This window comes from Triturus cristatus, chromosome 7 (genome assembly GCF_964204655.1).
Source record: "Triturus cristatus chromosome 7, aTriCri1.1, whole genome shotgun sequence".
NCBI lineage: Eukaryota > Metazoa > Chordata > Amphibia > Caudata > Salamandridae > Triturus > Triturus cristatus.
Window position 1 is genome coordinate 460,444,367 of NC_140590.1, and position 20,704 is coordinate 460,465,070.

Below are 20,704 nucleotides of genomic sequence, written 5' to 3' on the forward strand. Positions count from 1 at the left end.
TCTGGTTGAGTCATGATTGGGGGGAACCAGTATATCGAGGATAGGCATGGACGAATCATTTAGCCATGTTTCAGTTAGGATTAGGAGGTCAGGTTCGTGAGTGAGTATTAGGTCAGCTATGTCAGCAGCGTGTTTTGAGGCTGATCTACAATTTAGTAGAATGTATTTGAGACGCGGCTTGGTTGTAGTTGGAGGTTCCTATGTTACGGAACTTGCATAAGGTTCTCCAGGGTTATACCTCTGATATTGTGATTAGGGGCTCTGTGTGTAGAGTGATGGATGGTTTAGATTAGGGAAGATTTATTCAGATTGTTCGGGTCTACTGTGTTCTGGCTGGGGGGGTATCGTAAGACAGAAGGAGGGAGTGTATATCCTTGTCTGAAAGAGTATTCTTCCTGCGGACTGGATGGGTGTGGTGTTACGGTATGTAACTGTTCTCTATCTTGGGGGTGGATGATTAGGGGATCGTAAATGCAACTGGTGCTGGAGTGTGGTGCTGTTACAGTGAGGGTTCCAGTTTTTATCATCTGCATGTCGTCTGATCTTGGGTTGCTGCTGGATCAAGTTCCGTAGCGTTTGAAGGTCATCTTTGATATATTGTAGTGAAAGTAGGATTTCATCGAGCCTAGGGTCTGGTGTGGTAGGTGAGTTAATTATTTGTTCTGGGGGTAGGGGAGTTGTGGAAAGGTTTGGGATGTAGATTGGAGGGTAACAATGATCTGAGTCTGCGTAGTGAGATCTACCAGTAAGGGTGTCAGGAGAGGGGGAGGGGGAAATAGCCAAGGGTGGAGAGGTATGTATTGGAGGGGTGTGCATCGAGGATAGGGTTGTGGGAGGGTCCCTCTTGTCCGGGGGTCAATTGTAAGAGATGTTACTTGATTGGATACTAGGTGAGGGGGTGGTGAAGTAGGAGTTGTGGGTGTGGTTCTCAAAACCTAGGATGGCTCCTGGCGCCGGGATGGGAGTATGAGAGGATAGGTTCGTAGGAGGGTTCCTCTTGTTCAGGGGTCGATTGTAAGAGATATTGATGTCTAAAGCTCTACTTGGCAGGATCACCTGATCCACCATGGCAATCTCCTTGGGGCTCTGTATAGTGCCAGATAGAGCAGGGATCTATTGTATACTTGGCCCACCTTGTAGGTGGAGGTCAAGTTCCGCCCTTACAGCCCAAGATCCAAACAATTGTGGACTGGGCAGCTCCAACAACCCAGACTCAAGTCAGGGCATTCCTTGGATTGACTGGGTACTACAGGAGGTTTGTAAAGTGGTATGGTACCACTGTGGCACCCCTCATAGTGTTGACCTCCAAGAAGCAACCAAAGAAGGTAAACTGAACAGTGAGCTGTCAAAAGGCTTTTGACACTCTGAAGAAAGCAATGTGCTCAGCTGCCATTCTAAAAGCTCCAGATTATTCTAAGCAGTTCATAATGCAGACTGATGCCTCTGAACATGGGATAGGAGCGGTCCCATCCCAGACCAACAATGATGGCCATTGCTCTGTTTGTTGCTTTCATTAGCAAAAGGTTGCTCCCCAGAGAAAAGCATTGGAGTATCATTGAGAGGGAAGCCTTTGCTGTGGTTTGGTCCCTGAAGAAGCTGAGACCATACCTGTTTGGTACTCATTTCCTTGTACAAACTGACCACAGGCCTCTCAGATGGCTGTTGCAAATGAAAGATGAATACCTTAACCTACAGGGAATGGACTTTACTGTGAAGTACAGACCTGGGGATGACCATACCAATGCAGATGGCTGTTCCAGGTTATTCCACTTAGAAAATGAAGACTCTCTTGGGAAAGGTTACTCTCATTCTCTTTCCTTTGGTGGTGAGGGGAGGGTGTAGGAACGCGCACGCTTTGACACGGTCACCCACCCTTTTTGCCTGGTATTTAATGAGGTTCCTGCTAACCAGGTCCCTAGTGCCAGTGCTCTTTCCCTAAAACAAGATATCTATTTGATTGTACCCAATTGGCAAGACCTTCAGCATCTCTGCAAGTCCCTAGTAAATGGTACCCCTGGTATCTAGGTCATGGGTACTAAAGAGGGTCCCTAAAGGCTGCAGCAGGTATTGTGCCACCCTAAGAGAACCACCACCAAATTCATTCAGACTGCCATTGAAGTCTGTGTGAAATGGTGAAAACAAGAGTGAAAACACGACATGGCACACACCCAGTGTTCCATGCCCACAGACACTGCATGAAATATATGTAAGTCACCCCTACAGCAGCTCTCTGAGTCCAGGAGCAATGCTTGCTCTGGGGGAAGGTCTTCACACTTCCTCCAGCAGGATGGCTAGTGATTTAGCATATAGAGGCCAGGGGCTTCAAAGCCCCTACCACCTTTTATATGTGACTCTGGCTTCTCCCAGACCTGGGAGTTGCCACCCCCTGCCTTGAGGCCGATTTGGCACCCAGACAGGCGGGAAATTAGCAATGCAAGTAGGCGTATTGCCCCAACAGGCTAGTCTCACGAAAGAAGGGCTCCACCATCTTGAGTTTGGTGGAATTAGGAACTCTGGGACAGGGTTATGCCCACTCCCTACAGAAAGTGGTCATATAGGGGGTGTAGTGACCTCAAGGGTAAGTAGCCTATTGGCTACTACCCTTCACTGCCCTAAATGTAGTATTTAGGAGGCCGCTGACACCAAGAACTCAGATTCCACTGACTCCAAGAGAAGAATCAATCAATCAATCAATCAATTAATTTGTAAAGCGCGCTACTTACCCGTAAGGGTTTCAAGGCGCTGGGGGGGGTGCTGCTGCTACTGGTCGAAAAGCCAGGTCTTGAGTTGTCTCCTGAAGGTCAGTAGGTCTTCGGTTTGTCATAGGTAGAGGGGGAGGGTGTTCCAGGTCTTGGCGGCGTGGTGGGTGAAGGATCTGCCTGCGGAAGTGGTTGTACGGATGCGTGGGACCGTGGCCCGGGCGTGGTCAGCGGAGTGGAGTATCCTGTTGGGTACGTAGAAGGAGAGTCGGCTGTTGAGGTAGGCTGGGCCGGTTTGTGGAATGCCTTGTGCGCGTGGATCAGGAGCTTGAAGGAGATCCTTCTGTCGACGGGGAGCCAGTGTAGGTTCCTCAGGTGGGGGGTGATGTGGTCGCGGCGCAGGACGTCGAGGATCAGGAGTGCAGAGGCGTTCTGGATTCTTTGTAGTCTGTTGATGAGCTTGGACGAGGCTCCGGCGTAGAGGGCGTTTCCGTAGTCGAGTCTGCAGCTGACTAGGACCTGGGTGACTGTTTTCCTCGTGTTTGTCGGGATCCATCTGTAGATCTTGCGGAGCATGCAGAGGGTGTTGAAGCAGGTGAAGGAGACTGCGTTGACTTGTTTGGTCACGGTGAGTTTCGAGTCAAAGATGACTCCCAGGTTGCGTGCGTGGTCGGTAGGGGCCGGGGGGGTCCCCAGTGATGCGGGCCACCAGGAGTCATCCCATGATGAGGGGTTGGACCCGAGGATGAATGAGGATCTCCGTCTTGTCTGAGTTCAGCTTAAGTCGGCTTTCCTTCATCCAGTCGGCGATGGCCTTCATTCCCTGGTGGAGGTTGGATTTGGTGGTTAGAGGGTCCTTGGTAAGGGAGAGGATCAGCTGCGTGTCGTCGGCGTAGGAGATTATGTTGAGGTTGTGCTGTCGGGCGATGCGTGCTAGTGGTGCCATGTAGACGTTGAACAGCGTCGGGCTGAGGGAGGAACCCTGTGGGACGCCGCAGATGATTTTGGAGGCCTCGGACCGGAACGAGGGGAGGCGGACTCTCTGAGTTCTGCCGGAGAGGAAGGAGGTGGTCCAGTCCAAGGCCTTCTCCCGGATCCCTGCGTCTTTGAGGCGCGTGCGTAGTGTGTGGTGGCAGACGGTGTCGAAGGCGGCGGAGAGATCCAGGAGGATGAGGGCCACCGTCTCGCCGTTGTCTAGAAGGATCCTGATGTCGTCTGTGGCGGCGATGAGGGCGGTTTCGGTGCTGTGGTTGCTGCGGAATCCTGATTGGGAGGGGTCCAGGATGTTGTTGTCTTCGAGGTGACGGGTGAGCTGGATGTTAACTATCTTCTCGATGACCTTTGCTGGGAACGGAAGCAGGGAGATGGGCCGGAAGTTCTTGAGGTCGCTCGGATCCGCCTTGGGTTTCTTCAGTAGGGCGTTGATCTCTGCGTGCTTCCAGTTCTCAGGGAAGGTAGCGGTCTCGAAGGAGAGGTTGATGATGTTGCGCAGGTGGGGTGCGATGGAATTGCCGGCTTTGTTGAAGATGTGGTGTGGGAGAGGGTCGGACGGGGATCTGGAGTGGATCAAGGTCAAAGAGTGGAGAAGGTCAAAGAAGAACCGAAGAACGCAAGAACCGAGGACTAGCTGTGGACTTTGCTGCCAAACCCTGCCTGCCTGCTCTTGTTCCAGCAATCGCCCGGACCTGACTCGTCCTGCAGCTGTGCACCTTCCAAAAACCTTGGAAGGCTGCCAGCACTTCATCAACCAGCCAGCATCTCCCTTGACGGGGGGAGGCACTTCCCAGCAGCCTGCAGGTACTGAACACGATGTCTGGTATACCGATCTGCTGACCACCAGTTCCACTGATGCAGCAGCCACCCAGGAAGAGGTCACTGTGCTCCAGGAGGTCAGATCCATCTCCCCACCAGGTTTGGGGATACCAGGACCCCCAATAGCCATCTTACACCAATACCCAAGGCACCAAAGCCTGTTGCAAGCACAAAGACTTGTTTGCCTTCAACCCGAACACCTCTGCCACCAAAACCGACGTGCGCATCGAGAGACTTCACCAGAGGCCAGCTTCACACCAGAAGTCATCTTGCTGTGTTTTTCCTCCCTCTTCTGCAGGTGCCCTGAAAACCGTGTGAGCCTCAAGCTCGACAACCTGCCAGACAAAACTTCTATGCACCCGAGATCTGCCAGACCAAGTCCATTGAAACTGACTGTGTTTTTGTGGTACTGGGAACCCCAAGAGTATAGCACACCTTTGGGTCCTTCTGGACTGGTCCCCAGTCCCTGCTTGCAGCCTCTTTCTTACAGGTACTTTCTCCCATTGACTTTCACATGTAGCGTTCGAGGCAACCACACCTGAAAGCACCTTTGCACCCTGACAACCAAGGGCAGGTAAAACTGAACTCTTGGTGCGTTCTTGAACCTCGGCCCATACTCACCTCAAGTCCAGAAGAACAGTCCTGTAAGGTGTTTGCAAGTCACCATAGGCAGTGAATGTTTCTCCCATAGGATAACATTACCATGCTCGAGGCTCATGCCTCAAATCTGACAGCTGTAATTTTCTACCATTTCTACTGAAAAATGTAATAACATCTAAAGTACTTATGCGACTATGAAGTTCTTGGTATATAACATTACATACAAATCTAGGTTATGTTCTAAATTAGTGTTGAGTTTCTTCTTGAGGATTTATTGACTCTGTGTGTACAACAAATGTTTAACACTACCCTATGATAAGCCTGAACTGCTCACCCACACTACCACAAAAGAGAGCATTTGGGATTGTTAATTTCAGTCCTGTAAGCCAATAATGGTTGCCTGGACGTTCTACTTAGTGTACCTCATTTTGGTACCCTACATAAAAAGCCAGCTTCCTGCAAGTTAGAAACCTTTCAGCCAAACTTCCAGCTACCAGAGCACCTTGACCAACCACCAAGCTGATCTGGCTAAGGTGCGACTTCACTGGGCCGATGAAACAGGTTTCTCCTGTTTGAAGCTTCTCCGCAGCACCAAATCTATTTCAGTGGGCTCTCGGAGGAAGGTATCCAGTCTTGTGGAAACCATCATCAAATATAGCCTGCAGCCTTGCCCTGCTGAAGGATTCTGAGCTCCAAAACACAGACTTAGTCCGAACGTAAAAATCTTGACCAGGCAAAGGCACGAAAAGTATACGGCTGGCAAGCAGGCCAATTCGGACCCGAAATGTAAACACATCCTGTCCATCGAAATATAAATCCCATTATATCCAATAGGATTTATATTTCAGCAGGTCTCTAAACAAGACGGATATCCATTACCCCGGGTAGACGAGCTTATAGAACGCCTTGGTGAGGCTCGATATATAACAACTATCGACCTCACCAAGGGGTATTGGCAGGTTCCCCTTCATCCTCCCGACCAGGAGAAAACAGCATTTGCAACCCCTGACGGCCTCTTCCACTTTACAGTTCTCCCTTTTGGATTACATGGGGCCCCGGCGACTTTTCAACGCCTCATGGACACTCTCTTGACCCCCCACCTTAAATATGCTTCAGCATATCTAGACGACATTGTCGTATTCAGTCCATCTTGGACCGAGCATATGCAACACCTGAAGCAAATCCTACGAGCCTTTCAAGATGCAGGGTTACACATAAATGCAAAGAAGTCTAGGTTCGCCTTCACTCGTGTCAATTATTTAGGGTATGTTCTCGGAGAAGGCCGTATTTTTCCCCAACAAGAAAAGGTAAAGGCCATAAGCTCCCAATCTTTCCCTACGACGAAAAGAGACCTAAGGGCATTTCTGGGACTGGTGGGATACTACCGCCGGTTTATACCCCACTTCGCCAGTATTTCTGCTCCCCTCACTGATCTGCTAAAGAAATCGGCTCTCTCATCACACCTCACCCATCCCTCTCCCCCGGTACAGGCCGCCTTTCAGACCCTCAAAAAGGCCTTAACGACAGCTCCCGTCTTGATCACTCCGGACTTTACCAAACCCTTCCTCTTACGAACAGATGTGTCAGGGGTCGGACTGGGGGCGGTACTCTCCCAGTTAGATGAGGAAAATAGAGAGCGACCCATCCTCTATCTAAGCCGTAAGTTGTTCCCCAGGGAAACCGCTTATCCCACCATTGAGAAAGAGTGCCTGGCCCTAAAGTGGGGAATTGACAAACTACGGTACTACCTGGAGGGACGTCGATTTACTCTTTTCACTGATCATGCCCCCCTATCCTGGCTACAGCAGAACAAAGGTCGCAATGACCGCATCCTCCGTTGGTTTTTGGCCCTTCAGCCCTATGACTTTGCCGTTCACCATCGGAAGGGCTCCGATCAGACAAATGCCGACTATTTGTCCCGCTACCCCCTTTCCCCCGAGCGGGGAAAGCCGGGTGAGGAGATGTGTCACGGGGCCACGGGGTCGTGTGGCCCCATGTGTGAAGCTACTTGTCCTTTTCACCCACAGGGATGGGATGGCCCCTTTAACTACGATCCCGACCCATCGGAGGTGGAGTTTGCCCCTGTGACGTCACCAGTGACCGACCAATCCCACACCTCGCTGGTCGTAAAGAAGGTGGAAGCGGAAGACGCCAGTGCGAAAGCCGGGAGAGCAGCAGGTGAAGACGTGCAGGAGAACGAAACCGGAGGAGTGCAGCGAACCGAGGAGCGGATCCAGGCCCCTTCCACGGAGGACGAGTGCAGGGAGACATCGTGGGTGGAGAAGCCGGGAGGCCAACGACAACGCGTAGCGCCCAGCCACACTTCAGGAGAAGTGTGGCTGCAACAGGTACGGAGAAAACTCCGGGGCATAATACACAGCACGGGAGGGAATGGGTAGGGGTTAGCAGGAGGTCACTTAGGACGGCAGCGTCCTTTCTTCCGTTGGTTGTCTTATCTTAAGTTCCACTCGGTGGTGGCCGGTGAAAGCGTTGGAACCCCCTCACTCCCTTCCCTGTTATCCGCTGTAAGCAGAGTACATAACACTAAAACCCCCCTCTCCTCTTTTTTCTGGGAACGGACTCTTGCATCCCGAGAGAGGAGACCGGACGACGACTCGTACCACAGAAGAACGCCGTAGCGGACTGCACACCACGCCTATTGTACAGAGGATAAATAAAGAACTCCGTTAGCCACAACTCTCGACTCCGCTACTTCTTCCACTCTGTCCTACCTCCCCTACCCTGACGGTTTACAATCCTCCTCTAGAGAATCCAATGCTTCAGGACATTCTGTAGGACCTCCATATCTAGTAAGAGCAACAGCTCTTTTGACAGGTAGAACCAACTGCTTGAACTTGAGAAAGCAAGGCTTAGGCTCAGGAGAGATCAGTTAGCCCTTGACAAAGAGACCCTAGAAGTCCAGAATGCTAGGAAGAAATTGAAACTAGAATCCCATGGTGGCAGCAACAGTGTCCCTAGGATCAGGGAAACTTATTTTGATAATAAAGAACTCCGTTAGCCACAACTCTCGACTCCGCTACTTCTTCCACTCTGTCCTACCTCCCCTACCCTGACGGTTTACAATCCTCCTCTAGAGAATCCAATGCTTCAGGACATTCTGTAGGACCTCCATATCTAGTAAGAGCAACAGCTCTTTTGACAGGTAGAACCAACTGCTTGAACTTGAGAAAGCAAGGCTTAGGCTCAGGAGAGATCAGTTAGCCCTTGACAAAGAGACCCTAGAAGTCCAGAATGCTAGGAAGAAATTGAAACTAGAATCCCATGGTGGCAGCAACAGTGTCCCTAGGATCAGGGAAACTTATTTTGATAATATGAACCTGGGCAGGATAGTCCCTCCTTACCAGGAGGGGGATGATATCCATAAATGGATCACTGTTTTTGAGAGGGCCTGTAAAGTTCAGAGGGTCCTCAAGAGCAGTGGGCAGCTATCCTGTGGCTCTACTTTGCCAACAAAGGTAGAGATAAGCTCCTCGCTGTTAGAGAAGAGGTTGATGCCAATTACTCAGTACTGAAGAGTGCTCTCATAGATGGGTTTGGCTTAACCACTGCACAGTACAGGATTAAGTTCAGAGACACCGGGAAAGCACAGGCCCAGGACTGGCTGGATTTTGTAGACAGTGCTATTAAGACTCTGGAAGGCTGGCTTCATAGAAGCAAGGTACAGGACTATGAAGGATTGTATAATTTGATTATGAGCGAGCACATACTTAATAACTGTCAGAATCAGCTTTTGCATCAGTACTTGGTGGACTTGGATCTGACTTCTCCCCAAGAATTTGGAAAGAAGGCAGATAAGTGGGTCCGAACCAGGGTTAAGCAGAAGAACCATGGTAATGGAGGTGACCAGAAGAAGCAAGATTCTTCTAAATCCCAGGATAAGGGTGGTGATAAGGGCAATGATAAGAAAGAGTCTTCTCGAGGGCCTCAAAAACCTGCATCTGGGGGGTGAGTCCCAAAATTCCAAGAAAGGCAAGAAGAAACCTTGGTGCTATGTCTGTAAGGTAAAGACCCATAGGACAAAGGCTGCTGATTATCCAAAGGCTAAGTAAACTCCTGCTACCACTGCCCCTAAGGCAACTGCACCCCATAGCACCAGTGCAAGTGGTAGCACAGCAACTAAGGGATTAGTAGGGTTAACCTTGGGTTCTGAGATGGGTTCTGACTTAGTCAGAACTACAGCTCAGGCTGTTTTAGTCTGTGATGGTGGCATAGATCTTGCCACCTTACTAGTCAGTCCAACAAACTTGGGCAAGTACAGACAACAGACTTCAATTAATGGAAAAGAGGCAATGGCCTACAGGGACACAGGGGCCAGTGTCACTATGGTGACAGAGAAACTTGTGTCTCCTGATCAGATCATACTTGAAAAGGTGTACCAAGTAACCAACACTAGCAATGTCAGGGCTGACCATTCCTTGGCAGTTGTCAACCTCAGCTGGGGAGGGGTAACTGGACCTAAAAAGGTTGTAGTATCTCCAGACCTACCTGTAGATTGTTTGCTGGGCAATGATCTAGAAACTTCAGCCTGGCTGAAGTAGAGTTCCGGACTCTGGCAGAAATGTTGGGCATCTCTGCTAGTGTGTTTGCTGTCACCAGGGCTCAGGCCAAAACAGCTTACCACTGCACAGGCCCAGGATTCTGGACAAATGGACCTGAAACCTCCCAAGTGAAGGAGCAGGAAGGATAAGGCTTTATCCTCCTCACAGACTCAGAGTGAAGATCAGTCTCCTTTTTGAGGATAGGAAACAGAGTCTGAGTTGGAACGGCTTACAATCGGACAGTTTTAACTTGCCCTGTGGTGTTCCGCAGGGATCAGCTCTGTCCCCGACGCTTTTTAACGTCTATGTGAAGCCACTGGCAATACTTGTCAGGAAACATGGTTTCACATTTGTGTCGTATCCCGAAGACTCACAATTGGTGATATCCCTGTCAGATAGGCCGGAGATAACAGCTGCCAGCTTTCACTCCTGTCTAAAGGACATCATGAATTGGATGAGTTTAAGCTTTTTGAAGATTAATACAGAAAAGACAGAAGTGATTGAGTTCGGCAATGGGACATCATTATGGAATAATTCCTGGTGGCCGGCGGAGGCCGGGGAATGGCCTCACCCGGTTAGGAAGGTCAGGAATCTTGGAGTTATTTTTGATGATAAACTTAATATGTCGGCACAGGTCATTAGTTTAACGTCGGCCAGTTTTTTTCTGTTAAAGACCCTTCGAAAAAATTTCCCTTTTATCCCCCTTAAATTACAGAAGACGGTAATGGTTGCCCTTTTTTTGTCCAAATTGCATTATTGTAATGCAATGTTTCTGGGCATTGATAAATACCAGATTAGCAAACTACAATCACTGCAGAACGCTGCGGCACGATTTATCCTAAAGCTCCCCAAGGGTCATCCTACGTCACAGGGAATAAGGGCACTACACTGGCTCTCCGTCCAGCAGAGAATCGAATTTAAGGCGCTCTGCCTGGTGCACAAGGCACGATATGGTGGGGGTTCAGATGACTGTCAGGAAAGGTTTAGGCCCTACACCCCCTCACTAAACTTACGGTCGGCCAGTCTTGGCCTGATCTGTACCTCAAAGTTTCCAAGGGCCATATGGGGGGGCAGGTCCTTGTCCAGCTGTGCAGCAAAATTGTGGAATAAACTGCCAGTGGCGCTGAGACTGCAACCTAACCTTCTATCTTTCAGGAAAGCCTTGAACACCCAGCTGTTTACCCCCGAGTGGATCTAGCTCAGTCCCTGCCCCTGCGTACACACACCAGCACCAAGACGCCTCGGCATTTGAGTGCTTAATAAGCCCCATATCATCATCATCATCATCATCATCATTAGCTCTGTGAAGGTACTGCCCCAAAGGAACTTGGTCCTGATCAGGCTGAGTTCTTGGGGACAGTGGGACCTTCCAAGGCAGATTTGAGTTTGGAGCAGCAAACCTGCCCCTCTCTTGAACCCCTCAGACCGCAAGCTGCTGCTGAGGTAACGGGGAATATCAGTGGGTCTCATAGAATCTACCGAGCGGATGGACTTCTATACTCAGAGGGTAGAGACCCCAAGCATATTGCCACCAGGAGGTTGGTAATACCCCTCAAGTTTAGAGGTTTCCTACTCTCTCTAGCACATGATATTCCTCTGGTAATATACTAAGGGCAAAGTAAGACTGGGGACAGGCTTGTCCCTCACTTTCACTGGCCCCATATGTCTGAGGACACCAAGGAGTTTTATCACTCCTGTGCCACTTGCCAAGCCAGTGGTAAGTCAGGTGGCATAACAAATGCCCCCTTAATTCCATTTCCAGTGGTTGGGATCCCCTTTGAAAGGGTAGGGACTAACATTCTTGGTCCGTTGAACCCTCCAACGGCATCTGGGCACAATTATATCCTAGTGGTGGACCATGCAACTAGGTACCCAGAGGCCATTCTCCTTAGAACCACTACAGCTCCTGTAGTGGCCAGGGCCCTCCTGGGAGTCTTTTCCAGAGTGGGCTTCCCTAAGGAGGTCTTAACAGACAATCAATCAATCAATCAATCAGTGACACTTGTAAAGCGCGCTACATACCCGTAGGGTCTCAAGGCGCTGGGGGGGGGGGGAGGGGGGGTGCCGCTACTGCTCGAACAGCCAGGTCTTCAGCTTCTTCCTGAAGGAGAGGTGGTCTTGGGTCAGGCGCAGGTCGGTAGGGAGGGAGTTCCAGGTCTTGGCGGCCAGGTAGGAGAAGGACCTTCCTCCTGTAGTCGCTCTTCGGATGCGGGGGACGGCGGCGAGGGCGTGGTTGGCTGATCGGAGGTGGCGTTTGGGAGCGTGGAAGTTGACTCGGCTGTTGAGGTAGCTCGGGCCTTGGTCGTGTAGGGCTTTGTGTGCGTGGGTGAGGAGGCGGAAGGTGATTCTTTTGTTGACGGGGAGCCAGTGAAGGTCTCTCAGATGTCCGGAGATGTGGCTGGTTCGTGGGATGTCGAGGATGAGTCTGGCTGAGGCGTTCTGGATCCGCAGGAGTCTCTTCTGGAGCTTGGCGGTGGTACCGGCGTAGAGGGCGTTGCCGTAGTCCAGTCGGCTGGTGACGAGGGCCTGGGTGACGGTCTTCCTGGTCTCCGTGGGGATCCACCAGAAGATCTTCCGTAGCATGCGTAGGATGTTGAAGCACGCCGAGGAGACGATGTTGACTTGCCTGGTCATGGAGAGGGAGGAGTCCAGGAGGAAGCCCAGGTTGCGTGCATGGTCTGTCGGTTTGGGTGCGGTGCCCAGGGCGGGAGGCCACCAGGAGTCGTCCCAGGCGGAGGGTGAGGAGCCCAGGATGAGGACCTCCGTCTTGTCCGAGTTCAGTTTCAGGCGGCTGGTCGTCATCCACTCGGCTACCTCTTTCATCCCTTCGTGCAGGTTGGATCTGGCGGCGGCGGGGTCGTTGGTCAGGGAGAGGATCAGTTGGGTGTCGTCGGCGTAGGAGATTATGCTGAGGTTGTGTTTGCGTACGATGGCCGCGAGGGGGCTCATGTAGACGTTGAAGAGGGTGGGGCTCAGAGATGATCCTTGAGGGACGCCGCAGGTGACTTCGGAGGCCTCTGACTTGTACGGTGGTAGGCGGACTCTCTGTGTTCTTCCGTCGAGGAAGGAGATGATCCAGTCCAGCGCCTTGTCCTGGATTCCGATGTTGCTGAGGCGCCGTACTAGGGTGCGGTGGCAGACCGTGTCGAATGCCGCAGAGAGGTCTAGGAGGATGAGGGCCGCTGTTTCTCCACAGAGGTACAAACTTCATGTCTAGTTACTTAAAAATGACTTGCAAGGCTGTTATTCTGGACTTAAGATGAGTAGGGGCCAAGGTCCAAGAAAGCACAAAGAGTTCAGTTTTACCTGCCCTGGGGCGTCAGCGTTGTAGAGATGCTTTCAGCTGTGTTATCCTTGAATGCTACAAGCAAGTCAATGGGAGAAAGTACCTGTAAGAAAGTAGCTGCAAATAGGGACTGGGGGTCCAGTCAGGCAGAACCCAAAAGGGAGCACCACTCTGGGGGGGTCTCAGGGTCACAGAGACACCATCGGTTTCAATGGATTCGGGCTGGGGGGCTTGGGTGCAGAGGTGTTTTGTCCGGCGGATTGTCAAGTTTTAGGCTCCCACGGTTCTCTGTGCAGCTGCAGAAGAGAGAGAAGAAACACAGCAAGATGGCTTTTAGCATGAAGCTGGCCTCTGGTGAAATCATTCAACGTGCAGGTCGGGTTTGGTGGTGCTAGTGTTCAGGCTGAACACAAACAAGCCTTGGTGGTTGCATCAGGCTACAGTGCCTCGGGTATTGGTCTAGGACTGCTCCTGGGGGTCCTGACATCTCCAAACGTGGTGGGGAGATGGATCTGACCTCCTAGAGTATGGTAAAATCTTTCTGGGTGACTGCTGCGTCAGTGGACCCAGTGGTCAGCAGATTGGTACACCGTACATTGCAATCGGTGCCTGCAGGCTGCAGTGAAGTGGCTCCTGCACTTCAGGGGAGATGGCGGCTGGTTGACGAAGTGCTGGCAGTCTTTCAAGGCATTTGAAAAATGCACAGCTACAGGACAAGTCGAGTCTGGGCGATTATCGGAACAGGAGCAGGCAGGCAGGGTTGGGCACCAAAGTACACAGATAGTCCCCTGTTCACGAGTTCTTCGGCTCTTCTTTGTTCTTCTTCTTTTGGAGCCAGTCGAATCGGAGATCCTGGTGTCAGAGGGGCCACCTAAATTCTCAGTTTAGGGGTGTTAAGGAGGGGGAAGGGTAGTAGCCAATGGGCTACTTACCCTTGGTGTCACTACACCCCCTATAATAACCAGTTCTTGTGGGGAGTGGGCATAACCCTGTCCCAGAGTTAATAAATCCACAAAAATCAATATGGTGGAACCCTTCTTTTGTGAAGCACATCAGGTAGCCCACATTAGGGGTATGACTAGCCTGGTGGAGAAACACGCCTACCTCCATAGCTAATTTCCCATCTGTCTGGATGCCAAATGGGCCTCAGGGCAGGAGGTAGCATCTCCCAGGCCTGGGTGAAATGAGTGTTGCATATCAAAGGTGGCAGGAACCCTGAAGCCCATTGCCTTGATATGCTAAATAACTAGCCATCCTGCTGGAGGAGATGTGCACACCTACTGCCGGAGAAAACATTGTTCCTAGCCTCAGAGAGTGTAGGCTCTCGCCTGCAGGGGTCAGAAACATGTCTGTGATGGCAGGCTGGATGATACCAGTCAGCCACCACACTAGATAATGGTAGGAGTTTCAGGGGGCGCCTCTAAGGTGGGAAACAGCCATTACAACACGTTCATAACTACGCATGACCATTACCACGAATCATTTACAACAAACATTCCTTTACCACGCATGTCCACTGCAACAAATTCTTTACCACGAATATGTCTTTACCATGAATGCCTTTACAACTAAATTGGCATGCATAGTAAAGGCACGTTTATGGGAGAGGATTTATGGTAATGGACATGGCGGATTGGTGGTAATGATGCATACCTGAGATTCTTTGTGTCCCTCTTTTCTGTCCGGAGGAGTCTCTACAGAGACGCGTGGCAGATGACTGGCCGGCCAGGCACCCTCTTCTGCGAATGGTACTGGAGACGGGGAGCACTCCTGACCGCATTCATAGTTTCTGCGGCCCCTGGCGGGGCTCTGCGAGGTGGCAGAGACTTGCCATGTGGCTGCCTGGGAAGGCTGCGTGCCGAGGCGTAGGTTACTGGAAGTGGAAGTACCTGAGAGACTGGCGGCCCCTGACTTGAGCTGCGGCGGTGAGTGCGCCACACTACACACTGGGGAAATTGCGGACCATTTACCGGAAGGCCTGAGTTTGGGTTCATTCCTCCCATCCATGCACTGCTGCTGGCGATCTCACTCGAGGCCTGGCTTACTCTTAAAGAGGGCGCTGACTCGAAACATTAGCTCATTGGTTCCCACACATGGCCAATCAGCTCCCCCGAATTACAAAAACTACCAATCCACTGAACCCAAAATAGACAGACTCAGCTCAATTTCTTTTAGCTTGACTATATTTCAAACAGTAATTTGCATTTATCTTTATAACGGTAATCGTTGAAAAGGTAAACGTTTCAAAGTTGATCGTTGTTACGGTGCTTTGAATGATTCAATATGTGATGGTGTAATATCAGTATTCGATGTAGAAACTGGCGTGTTAAAGCCAGTGTCGTTATTAGGCATTCATTGTAAAAGCCTTTGTTGTAAAGGCTTTCATTGTTGTCTCATACATCCCTCTAAGGTGTCCTCTGGGTGCATGTCTTCATAGATCCACTATTGGCATCAGTCTGGATTTATTAAGACAAGATGTTTAATAACAAACACCATAGGTTTCAGTAAAGCCATCATGTGCTGGGCCCAGTACATATACCAGTGCCCAGTACATATACTGAAGATGGCTTCCCTGTTCACGTCTACTGTCTAGTAATTGAACTAGACAGCACATGGGCATGTTTGCTCATGCAGATATGTCCTCACATGTAATATAATGCACCTTGCCTTCGGGCTATAAGGTCTGATGTAGGGGTAACTTACAATGATTGCATACAGTGTCTGTGTGCATGTATCATGCTCTTCGGAGCTGGGTAGGACCACAGGACGCGCGGCGAGCGCACGGGCAATATTGCTCGCAAAACTACATATCCCAGGCTTTGCTTCCGGGTAGGCGCGCGCGCCGGCTGATGACACGCCTACCCAGAATCCATTTAGGATGGGCGGAGGCAGCGATCGGTGCTGCGAATTCGGACCATCGAGGAAACGTGCTGTGGAGATGACCCACGCCTTGGGATCCTGACGCCTCTGGACACTTCATTGAAGGGCGGTAAGGGTGACGTTGTCACCACGTTGGGGGGCATAACCTTCCGACACCTCGCACGGAGGTGTAACTGATACTTGGTGCAAATGCACGACATTCGTTCTACGTGAGAAGGTGTAACACACGTTTGGTGCAAGCGCACAACATTGGTTCTAAGTGTGGAGGTGTAACAGATGCCTGGTGCAAGCGCACAACATTGGTTTTAAGTGTGGGAGTGCATCTGACGTTGGGTGCAAGCGCACAACTTTGTTCCTAAGGAGAGAGGTGGGACGCAATACCTCCAACGTGGGCAGTGTATCGTTGTGTTGAGCATTTAAACAATACACGCCTTCTGGGTATGAAAAGATGAAATACTTATGCTGTGATGAAACAGCAGAGGAGTGCTTGGCATTGTGATATGTGTTACTCAAACTGCGCTAAAAGAACAGAGGAAACATTTGGCATGAGGATAATGCCATTTACCGCATATTTCATTTATGTTGATGAATATCCCTAAAACTACTGTATATGCTTTTGTGCTCTTTCTCTCTCTTCTAGCAGGGGCTTGGTGTGAGATAGGTTCAACCCCCTCTGTGATGCATGTAAAACAGTCCTTGTGGTGGGTACAGTGTATGTATGAGCTGGTGTGTGTGTGTGTGTATTAACGTTGTGTTATCTCGATACTTACCTTGAGCATTTTTTCTCCCTTATGTTGCACGTAAAGGAGCCTGCATATATGCGATATTCTCAGCAATTACAAGAACGCACATTGTATTTTCCTTTACAGGTAGTTATTGCTCAGTATAATGCTTTGGGTTATTGGTTAAGGATTACTGGATGTAGAATAGGTTGGTAATTGTGTTTTGTCTTATCTTGTAGGTCTCCCTCCACGCTGTCCCCATCCTTTCCTTCCCTCGCTTAATCATTCTTACCCTCTGCGCTGTTATAGCATCAGAGGGTGGAGCGATTGAGAGGTGGACCCATTTGAGCAACGCACCGATCCTGGGAGTTTGGAATAAAACCTTGACAGCATGGCGCACAGGGTGTGTGCCATGTCTTGTTTTCACACTTGTTTGCACCATTTCACACAGCCTGCAATGGCAGTCTGCATGAGTTTGATGGTTGGTCCCTTAGGGTGGCACAATACATGCTCCATTCATTAGGGACCGTCTTTATTATGTAGGGGTACATTTACTAGGAAATTACAGAGCTGCTAAAGGTCTTGACAGTTCGGTACAACTGAACAGTTACCTTGTTTTAGGGAAAGAGCTCTGGCACTGGGGATCTTTATAACTTGTGCATTGCAATAAAAATTGCATCAAATACCAGCCAAAAAGGGGGGGTGACCAGTTCAGAAAGAGGTACTTTCAAACATAAATCCCGAAGCTTTTCACGGATTGTTGGAGAAGTCTAGTTAGACAGAGCAAAAGGTTCCAGGGACCTCAGTGACAGCACTCAGGAGTCACCCCAACAGAGGCCTCCAGCAAGGTCCAGTTACAACTGATCAGGTGGGGATTTCAAGATAAGGGCTCTTGCCACTTGTTGTGTCCCTTTAGCTACACAGGAGGGCAGCTTACTGACCCTTGGAGTTCACTTTTTTCTCTTGGGTGTAAGTGGGAGCAGGTCTAGCCCTTCAGATCTTCTCCCAGTCATTCTTATGTTCTTCCACAGGTCAAGAAAGTATTCTGAGGAGGCTGTCTTGCGGTGCCACATTTATGATTGGCACTAGCTAGGGTGTGGGGTGCCTCCGGCTGCTCCCTAACCAATAGGGTAAAAGTTCCCAGGGGTAATACTACCGCTTTTTCAGCAGATCCTGTTTGTCCTACTGCAAAGAATCCCACAGGGCACTCACTCCTAACATTCAAGTTGGGGAAACCTTTTCTCCCTAGTTCATAGCTTGTGTGCCCACCTGGAAGAGTGCCCAGGGTAATGACTACTCCCTCTCCTTTATGTCATTTTTTCGGGTTAGCTTCCTCCCTACTGGGTTTGGAGCCAGCATGGCTGGGGGAACAAAGGTTTGCCTTCTTCAAGTCTCACTGTACATTTACATATAGAAGGGCGGGCCCTTTACAAGTCAATGAAGTTACTGGGTCCACCATAACTGGTCTTCCTGAAAGGGGAAGACAAACTCCTCCTCTCCACCAGGCCATGGTTTCTGCAGTGGGCGCAGTTTTCACACCTCATTAAGGTCAAGCACTGGCTGGGCACCTGCTTTCAGGCTAATACAAATTGCCGCTAGGAGTTTCAGGCAGGAAACATTGCTTTCGACAGGTTACTTTTCATAAATATTTATTGAAAATCTAGATTGGAATTTTAATAAATATTAAGACTAGTGGTTGAATCATTTTTCTAAATGGTCCGAAACCAAATATAGCAGAATTAATATTTTAATCTGTACTCTTGTTTCCCTCACAGGACAAAGTGAAAATAGCTTTTGAGGACTTGTCACTGCAGGGATATGGTAACATTACATTTCTACATGTCCCACTTTTAAATATCATTCACCATATTCTGCGAGCTTCTAGGTTGACATAGGGGTTACTTCTTTATTTTTGCAAAAAACTCATGTTACATTGGGACATATCTACCAGTACTTCATTGCCAACCCTTGAGTTGGTTTCACCTATCCACGTCTCACTTTCTTCTTATAAGGGGTGAAAATTCCTATCTAAACTGATCCACTGTAAGGACATACTCCATTGTGTACATGCCCAGAACTCTGGAGATTTTAATCCTCTCCAGATAGTCCACTCAGCGAAGCAGTAGAGACAATTACACCCCAAGATAGAGATGCAATTCAAAAAACCTTTGACTTACAAACACCAGTACTTCTGAAATGAAAAAATTGAAGGTGTTCCCAAGATCACACAAACCTCTTGGATGCCAAAGTACACACAACACATTTCTAAACATGTACAATAATTTTCAAAACGTTTATGTGTCCACATATTTCATGACAATTTCTAAAATATGTCAGGTTTCCTGCCCAGAATTAAAATTGTGAAACATTTATTGTTTTTACATTCTTGTCTTCTGCAATGTCATGTTTTATTCATAGCAGAGACATGACTTTACCATGTACTGAAAGTCCTCAAGTGACAGTTTTACAGAGAGTTAAAATCACCATTTTCCCCATAGGATATTCAAAAAGATAAATCTTGTGCAAGGCATGTAATTGGAGGATGCAAAGAAACGGTTCAAAGCCGGAGGGTCAAAGGGAATTTTTAAGACCACACAGGGTTGGATCCCCAAACTCAAGTACCTGAAACAACAAGAACCCTGAGGTCTAAACTAGCCAAGAAAAGAAACGAAAAGGTGACGTATGAATAACAAACAAAAGCCCAATTGACTAAGTAAAAGGGCAATCCCTTTTAAGGACGTAATCCCTCACTCACCCTGGGTGACATGCTTCATCATATGGGATTCTCCTCCCAGAGAAATATCCTAGTTTCTCTGGGGGCTACAACCCCCTCTCTGAGAGGGAGGAGCTCAGGGATGTTTTGATGGTACACTAAAGGATGGACTAAATCCACATATGATGAGCTAATTCGTCTGAGTGAGGGGTGCAGAGCTGACAAACTAATTGTGCAGTGGGAAAAGTGTATTAAAACTAGTCACAGGACAGCAAGGGGAAGTTCTCTTATCACAGCCGTGCCGAAGCTAGATTAAAATAGTGAACACCCCTAGTCAACGATGTAGACTATGGTGATAAACAGCAAAGAATGGTCAACATGTTTCAGCCAACACGCCTAAAGAGGCTCGGCTTTCATCAGGACCACAAGAGCTACTGCAACATGGAAAAAACTGTGTGAATCCTACACAGAAAAAAGGATACTGTGAACACCCATAGACTGCTTGAAGGGTGTACGCCAGCTTGTCATCTCAACATCACCCGTAAATACTGGGTGGGACCATAACCTCCACCTGGCAACCGCTCAGGAAGGGAACACCGCTCTGTCCGTCGGGGAACCGAGGCTTGAATGAGCCTGTGTAATTGGAGGACTCTGTTTTTTGATGTGCAGGGAAAATTCTCTGTAACTTCCTGCTCTCTTATTCTGTGGAATGGCTAACCCCGACAGGTTAACAGGTTGTTAAGTGGGGAAGCCCCCCGTGGGAAGAAGGGTAATCCTATTTATAGCTTTGCTAATCTTGCGCTCCTACTGGCTAAATGGACCATTACCACACGGTGGAAGGCCGCTAGGGCTCCATCGCTACAGGATTGGAATGTGGAAATGGTCAGGTGGGGTAAAGCGGAAGGGGCTGAACTACAAAGAGAGGAATATAGAGGCCTACGTAAAACACTGATATCGACAGTTTGGAATGCAATGATGGAGGAATATGCTGCGATAGATATATTATCCTATTGAGGGACCATACTAACACCTACTCGGGCCCCAGAAAATGGATAGACATGGCGCAGGCTCCTTGCAGTACCAGGGGGGTTTATTCTTCATTATAGCAGGGATGCAGGGTACATACGGGACTGAATGTGGAGTTAGGGTACACGCATGACCATGTACTGGGCATATGATTGTGTTGCTATTGGAAGTTGTTGGCCGGGCTTGTGGGGAGGGGGAGGGGAGGGTAAGTTTTGTTCGGGTGGTATAGTTATAAAAGGAGATGATTGATTTTGTAGACCGAATATGACATACTGAACTTTTCTGATGCAGGCGAGTGTGTTGTAAATTTACATAATGCTTTGCAGTCAGGGACTCATTCCACAGTTTCAAGACTTCTTGCAATGATATTTAAGGACTCTCCCAGATCCTCCGAAATACTACTGTGT